This window comes from Prosopis cineraria, unplaced genomic scaffold (genome assembly GCF_029017545.1).
Source record: "Prosopis cineraria cultivar Desert tree isolate PC_DT_omini unplaced genomic scaffold, ASM2901754v1 PC5, whole genome shotgun sequence".
NCBI lineage: Eukaryota > Viridiplantae > Streptophyta > Magnoliopsida > Fabales > Fabaceae > Prosopis > Prosopis cineraria.
The window spans coordinates 18,225,021-18,233,581 of NW_026555336.1; the positions used below are offsets into that span (position 1 = coordinate 18,225,021).

General features: G+C 35.7%; 1 non-coding gene across 1 annotated transcript; it reads left to right on the plus strand.

Annotated features, from left to right (window-relative positions):
• The first annotated feature begins 7,492 nt into the window (after positions 1-7,492).
• Positions 7,493-7,599, plus strand: LOC129312277 (small nucleolar RNA R71). The gene has a single exon (XR_008593521.1). It is a non-coding gene; the product is annotated as a small nucleolar RNA R71 (small nucleolar RNA).
• The last annotated feature ends 962 nt before the right edge of the window (positions 7,600-8,561 follow it).

Here is an 8,561-nt window from a genome sequence, read left to right on the forward strand (position 1 = left end):
TCACGTGCAAACCATCAGCCATTGACCTCAAGGAGTGTTGACCTCAATTGCCCAATTGATGCATAAGTCACATGCCACCTATGTCACATAAATCACATAAATCAATTAAATAGCATATGATATAATAAAATCTAATTCATGTCCAGAATTAAATTCATAATTAGAAGGGAGAATTTATTAAATTAACCAAGTTTCAGGCTGCACAAAATTATATAAAAATTTTCACACAAAGGCAAACCAAAAACTAGGACAAACAAAGACACTTAAGAAAGTGTTAAATTTTTTATTTAATTACTCCCAAACTAAAATGAATTTTAAAAATATAATTTCACCATTCATCAACTAGACATAAAATTCACTTTGTCAATTTTTCTTGTACATTTTCTCAAAAGTTCATTTTTTGGACCAAAATGCCCCTAGTGTACTGAACCTAGAAACTTAGGCAAAATTACAAATCTAATGCAATGTGTGCACTTGAAGGTGATAAATCATTAATAAAAGGGTCCTAATTGACAAATAAAAGTGGGTAACAAATGTGTTCTATCAATTCCCCCACACTTAGCTTTTGCACTCCGGGCAAAATCAAGTGAGAAAGGTCCCAAAAGAAACTATAAGACAAAGAAATAAGAGAAAAATATTGTTTCAATTCACTAAAATACTAGCTCATGAACTTCTACAAATTATCAATCAATGTGGCAATAATTAGGAAAGAATTATGCACATCACAAACAAACCCTTACCAAGAATCAATGTCAAAGAGTAAGCCTCTCTAGGTTAAGTGTTTGCTCTCATCACTCAAAGTGTATAAGGTATTAAATTTCACTCAAAATTTCTTAGGATAAACCCTACTATAAATTTGTAACCCTTCTACATCTCCATCACTAAATAGCACTTGCAATCAAGAATCAAGTGGACTTTATTAGGTTGTGATATAGGTAATGAAAGGATGTCTAAGAAATGCATGTATATAAAAAAATAGGGTTAGCATCAAAATAATGCTAAATCAAGATATATCCCCTTAATATGCAAAGCATAACCTAACTCAATTGAGTGAACACCTTAACACAATGAGGATGGAAAGAAATGATAAGAAATAATAAAACAAATGGAATGGATGAGCAGGCAACTTTTTATTTTTATTTTTATTTTTTTTCTTTCTTTTCTTTTTTTTCTCTTCTTCTTTTTGTTTCTTTTTCTAGCAACTTTATTTCTTTTCTTTTTGACTATATTTTTTTTTTCAAATCTATCTTTGTTGTTTTTTTTTGCCCCTAACTCTTTGAAACAATGGAAGTAATGGATAGAAAAATGATAATAAGCATCCACTCATTTGATCTAGGACATGCAATGAATATTAAAAAGACATATAAAAGTGTAACATGCATTCCTTGGGGAAAAATAGGGTGAATATATATATATTTTTTAAGAATCAAACCAAAGGCTCAAAGTGGCTAACAAAGGATAATAAATAATAATAGGTTGGCTATTTGGCTCTTGGCTCTTTTTTATAAATGCCATCTCTCATCTCCTATCAAACAAGTGCAAGATATATGGTCTTAATTAAGAAGTGAAACAAATTCTAGAGGGTAACATCACTAAGGAATTAATCACACATGAGTGTTTAGCCTCTTCCATGAAAGGGTAATATGCCACTCTAATCCATTAATTCAAGGTAAAAGAATGTTCACTTCACACCTATTCAATCCTAAAAATTACCACATCTCAAGAATCAAAATATCCATTCAAGAGCTAGGTAATTAAGTAACTTGAAACAAAACAAAATAAAGAAAAAATTTTTTTGAATTTTTTTTTGCAAAACCAAACAAACAAAACAAAATGTTTATTTCTCTCCCCCATACTTAAATCATGCATTGTCCTCAATGTATGTATAGACTAGTGATAAAATAAGATGAGATCAATAATGAATGCATAACAAAAGTGTGGTGCAGATATTTATTTTATTTTATTTTTTTTCAAACTAAAACACAAAACAAAGAAGTCAAATAAAGCAAATAAACTCTAATTTTCCTACTAGGTTCATCTCCCCCACACTTGAACTATACCTATCATTAAATATATCAATTAAAGAAAAGTAAAAGCTCAAGGTTGGAGAGATACAACCTTATCATGGTGGTTCAAAAACATGTTGAGAGAAGTCCTCCTCCTTTTGAAGTGGTTCGGCCTCTTTGTAGAGCTTGCATAGGTGACCATTGATTTGCATGGTGGAACCCGTGGCTTTATTCAAGAGTTGCAAAACCCCATAGGGAAACACTTTGGTCACTAGATATGGTCCCTCCCACTTAGACTTCAACTTGGCATGCTTATGAATAAACCTTGTTTGGAACAAGAGGACTTGATTTCCTTCTTGGAACTTTTTCCTAAGATTAGCTTGTCATGAAGGATCCTTGTTTTCTCCTTATAGATCCTAGAAGACTTATAGGCATCCAACCTAAGCTCCTCAAGTTCTTGCATTTGAAGAAATCTCTCCTTAGCCAAAAGATGGAAATCCAAGTTGAGTTTCTTGATGGCCCAATAGGCTCTATGCTCTATCTCCACAGGGAGGTGACAAGCCTTTCCATATACCAATCGAAAAGGAGATATGCCAATGGGAGTCTTATAAGCAGTCCGATAAGCCCACAAAGTATCCTTTAAGTGTAAAGACCAATCCTTCCTATTTGTGTTCACCACCTTGGTTAGGATCTTCTTGACTTCTCTATTTGATACTTCAGCTTGGCCATTAGTTTGGGGATGATACGGTGTAGAGACTTTGTGATGCACCCCATATTTAGCTAAGAGAGCCTTCATCATCTTGTTGCAAAAGTGGGATCCTTGGTCACTTACCAAGGCCTTAGGAACTCCATACCTATAAAAAATATTAGATTTGAGAAACTTCAAAACAATCTTAGCATTACAAGTTCTAGTAGGAATGGCTTCAATCCACTTTGAAACATAATCAACACCAAGTAATATGTACTCAAAACTAAAGGATGGTGGAAAGAGACCCATGAAGTCAATGCCCTAAACATCAAAAATCTCACAAAATAAAATGGGTTGTTGAGGCATTTCATGTCTCTTACCCCAACTACTAACCTTTTGACATTTCAAGCATGCTCTACAAAATTTATAAGAGTCTTTAAACAAGCTAGGCCAATACAATCCATAATTTAAAACCTTCCTAGCTGTCTTATTTGAGCTAAAATGACCACCACATGCATGAGAGTGATAAAATTCAAGAATAGAAGGCACATCAACATCATCAACACACCTCCTAATCACTTTATCACTACAAATCTTCCACATCAAAGGTGGTTCCCAAATGTAAAATCTAGACTCTCTTTTCAATTTTTCAATGGCAAAACGTGAAGCACAAGGAGGCAAGACTCCCCACTCAATATAATTAGCAAAAGAGGCATACCATAGATGCTTAGATGAAATGGCACACAATGCCTCATCAGGAAATGAATCACAAGGAATGGTAGGGTTAGAGTTTACTATAGTAGCTTTTAAATGAGGTAGTCTAGACAAATAATCCGCTACTTGATTGGTAGAACCACTCCTATCCCTTATCTCCACATCAAATTATTGCATCAAGATCACCCATCGAATCAAGTGAGGCTTAGAATCTATCTTCTTAAACAAGTACCTCACAGCAGCATGGTCAGTGTACACAACAACTTTAGAGTTAAGAAGATATGATCTAAACTTATCAAGTGCAAAAACAATAGCAAACAACTCTTTTTCAGTTGTAGTGTAATTAACTTGAGCTAAATCTAGGGTCTTAGATGCATAAGCAATCACATATGATAACTTGCCCTCTCTTTGACCAAGCATAGCTCCCACAGCAAAATTAGAAGCATCACATGACAACTCAAAAGGCAAAGACCAATTTAAGGCTTTAAGAATGGGAGGGGAAATGAGCATGCTTTTCAAAGTGTCAAAACTCCTTTTGCAAGCATCATCAAAAACAAAATCAACATCTTTTTGTAAGAGTTTAGACATAGGCAAAGCAATTTCACTAAACCCCTTTACAAATCTCCTATAAAAGCCTGCATGTCCTAAAAATGATCTCAAATCTTTCAAACAAATAGGATATGGCAAAGAAGCAATCACATCTACTTTGGCCTTATCTACCTCTATGCGATTGGAAGAAATCAAATGGCCTAAAACAATTCCTTTATCTACCATGAAATGGCATTTCTCAAAGTTAAGCACAAGCTTCTTTTCAATGCATCTACCAAGCACTTTATCTAAAGAATGCAAACATGAATCAAAGGACTCACCATACACAGTAAAATCATCCATAAAGACTTCCATGCAATGTTCAATAAAATCACAAAATATGGACATCATGCATCTTTGAAAAGTACCAGGTGCATTGCAAAGACCAAAAGGCATCCTCCTATAGGCAAATGTACCAAAGGGGCATGTAAAGGTAGTCTTATCTTGGTCACTAGGAGCTATAGGAATCTGAAAATACCCACTAAACCCATCTAGGAAGCAATAATGGGACTTGGAAGCCAATCTCTCAAGCATTTGATCAATAAAAGGCAAAGGAAAATGGTCCTTCCTAGTCACATTATTGAGCTTCCTATAGTCTATGCACACTCTCCAAGCATTTTAAACTCTAGTTGGAACAAGCTCTCCTTTCTCATTTTTTACCACAGTAATCCCCCCTTTCTTAGGTACAACTTAGGTTGGAGACACCCACTCACTGTCAGCTATAGGATAGATGATCCCAGCACTAAGTAGCTTGACAACCTCTTTCTTTACCACATCTAAGATCAATGGGTTAAGTCTCCTTTGTGGTTGCCTAATGGGCTTAGCATTGTCCTCAAGAAAAATTTTATGTGTGCACACAATAGGGTCAATACCAGGAATGTCAGCCAAAGTCCAACCAATAGCATGTATGTTCTTTCTCAACATATCAAGCAATGCATTTTCTTCCTCAAGAGATAAAGAGTTAGAAATTATTACCGGAAGCTTCTCATTCTTAATGAGATATCCATACTTGAGATTGGATGGTAAAGGCTTCAACTCCAAGGTAGGTGGCTCTATATAAGAGGGAATGAGCTTCTTCAAGTCTAATTTGGTGGAATATTCCATGGTACTATCTTGTCTTTTAGGCTTCTCACTTGTTTTTGATTTCTCCTCTTCTTTCTTTACAGCCTCCCCCTTTTCTTGCAACTTGTCCTTAAGTGCTTGGACTTGAGCCATGGCCTCGACATGTGAAAGTGTAGAATTTTCCTCCAATAGCTTGGGAATCCTAAGAACATCAAGCTCGAGTGGAGAAAAACTCATAGATTCGGCCTTAATGGCTTTAGTACGTACAACACAATAAGATATACCCTTCTCAAGCATTTCAAGATCAAGCATAGGAGATATTTTAAACAAATCATGAGAAGAAGTAGTTGCATCATTCAAGCATGCATCAATCTCTAAACAAATAGGACAACTACATCCATCAATGCATGTAGTAGTAACAAGAGACAAATCATCATCAACATGTGAGAAAGAATCAAGCATGTGAGACTCACAAGCATTATGAAGCAATAACTCAATGGAACTTACACCTAACAAAGAATAATCCTCAAAAGGATGTTTCATTGCTTCATATATATTAAAAATAACATGATCCTCTCCACATTTCAAAATCAAACTACCTTTTTCCATGTCAATCAATGTACGGGTAGTCCTCATAAATGGCCTTCCTAAAATCAAAATATCATCCCCACTCCCTTCTTTTGACATATCAAGCACATAGAAATCCACAAGAAATAATAGACCTTTAACACAAACCAACAAGTCTTCTACTACTTCATGTGGTCTTTTAACACTTCTATCCGCTAATTGGCATATCATAGGTGTCTTATACATGCAATCAAGACTCAAGACATGATAAATTGAAAGAGGCATAACATTAATGGCTGCACCTAAGTCTATCAATGCATGAGAAAAATATGTGTTGCCAATCTTGCATGGAATTGTGAAGGAACCAGGATCCTCACATTTTATAGGGAGTTGAGGCTTCATGATAGCACTCACAGATGAGGGTAATTGTACACTTGCATTAGGCCTAAATTTTCTTTTATTTGTACAACAATCTTTCAAAATTTGGCATACTTAGGACAGTTCTTAACTACATCTATCAAGGGTACATTAACATGAATCTTATGGAAGAAATCATATACCTCTTGATCAAATTGTCCCTTTACTTGCTTAAGGACCACTTGTGCTTGTGGAAAAGGAAGCTTCTTCATAATCTCTTGACTTTGCTTTCCTTCTTCCTTCCTTGAACTCTCCTTTCTTGTTTCACTTTGCTTGGCCTCTCCCTCTTTTTCCTTGCTAAATAACTCGGCCATAGTCCCCTTTTCCACCTTAGATGGTGGTTGCTCACATATGCTCTCCTCAATGTTTTCATCCTCATCATCTCTACAAAAAGATGCATCATTAGGAGCAAAAGAAGAACTAGAAACATTAACATCAATTGAAGAATTTAAAGAGGGCTTCTCGGCCTTCCCTTGTCTTTTGTCTTCTTACACTCTTTCTCCCAACTCCTTGCCACTCCTCAATGTGATAGCATTAAGATTAGCTTTAGGATTAGCAATGGTGTTGGATGGTAATGTAGAGGCTTGAGCATTGGCTGCACTTAATTGGTTAGCAAGCATATTCATTTGAGAAGTAAGGGCATCAATTTTAGAGTTCATGTTCTCACACTTGTTACCCATACTCTCTACCTTGTTCCCTAAGCCATCATACATGTTTTTATACAAGGAGTTCATTTCAATCAACTGCTTACGTAACACATTCACATCATTAGAAGAGTTTGAATTAGAAGAACTCTCAATTGGAACAAGCCTCCTATCACTATAAGAATTAGATGAAGGTGCAAGAGAATTACCACTTGGATTGTAGCTTTGAGAAGAGCTACCTTGAGACAAATGAGGTGGAGGGTCACGGCCAAAGGTGTTTTGATAGGATCCTCTTTGTTGATTGTCTTGTAAAGCCACATTTGGATTTGAATAGGAGAAATTAGATGGTCTCTCCATGAAGGGTTGTAAGTATTAGAATAAGCTCCTTGCCTTTGCCTCCCACCATAGGATTGTTTTCCATTGTAGATAGCATTTACTTGTTCAAACTTAATAGGACAATTGCTTTCTACATGCATAGGTGAGTCACAAAAAGTACAAGAATAAGGGACAAGTGCTTGAGAAGTACTTACATTGCTCACTTGAGATATTTGTGGAGCCAACATTCTCCCAATCTTGGCAGCTAGCAAGTCCACATATGAATCATTAAGAATGAAGAACCTACCATATTCACATTTCTCTTTTCCCTTGTAGAGTATTGAGCACCACTTGAAGCCATCTTGTCAATTAGTTCCCAAGCCTTTAAGGAAGTGAGGTCAATCAAGCATCCACCACTAGCGGCATCAATGTTAACTTTGTCTCTTGGAATCAAGCCCTCATAGAAATATTGGACTAAATTCTCACTAGAAATTTGATGGTGTGGGCATTTAGCCAAAAGGCCTTGGAATCTAGTCCAATACTCATAGAGACTCTCATCCTCTCCTTGTTGGACCCCATAGATTTGCTTCCTCAAATTGGTGACCTTGGAATTTGGAAAGAATTTATCTAAGAAGAGTCTTCTTAGCTCGCCCATGTGCTCACTTTCACATAAGAAGGGTAGTTGAAATACCACTCCTTTGCTAAACCTTCAAGAGAAAATACAAAAGCCTTAGCTTGAACATCATCAACATTTACATGCATAGGCTTCATAGTATCACAAACCAATAGGAGAGTATGCAAAAACCTATGGCAATCCTCTCCCGGTAACCCATGAAATTTAGGCAATGCATTAATCAAAGAGGATTTAATTTCAAATTGAACATTAGTAGGAGGAACATATAAGCCATAAGGATTATCATGCCAATTAGGTTGAGTTAATTGCCTAATGCTCCTCTCCTCTCTAGGGTTATGCAAGCCTTCAAATTCATTATTAACATGGCCATCATCATGCAAATTCTCATTCCCATTCCCATGGCCCTCATTATGCACATGCTCATGTCCTAAGATACCTTCCATTGTTGAATTACAAACCAAATGAGAATCAAGAATAGGTTGTGATCTTCTCAATCTAGAAATAGTCCTTTCAATTTCTGGATCTAATTCAACAAAAGAGGTATGTTTTCTTCGGGTCATGCACTAATCAAGCTCAAGAAAATTAAGAACAAAGAACAAGCTAAACTAAAATGCAAATCAACACGAAACAATTCAAAACACACAAAAGCAAGAGAAATAATTTTTTTTTTTTTTTAATGTACTCAATAGCAAAAAATGAAAAAAAAAAAACACCAAACAAGTAGAAAGAGAGTTAGAAATGCTCAATCAAGAAGCTTTGGCAATTCTGGAATTCGCACAGTAGGCTCTCTGGAGACAGTGAACTTGTGAATTTTCTATCAGCAAATCCACATGATAAATTCCCCTGAAACTTTTATGAGAAACACAGAGATATACAGGAAAATTATATAAAACTTTTAGATTAAAAATCCTTCCCAATCGTTCCCA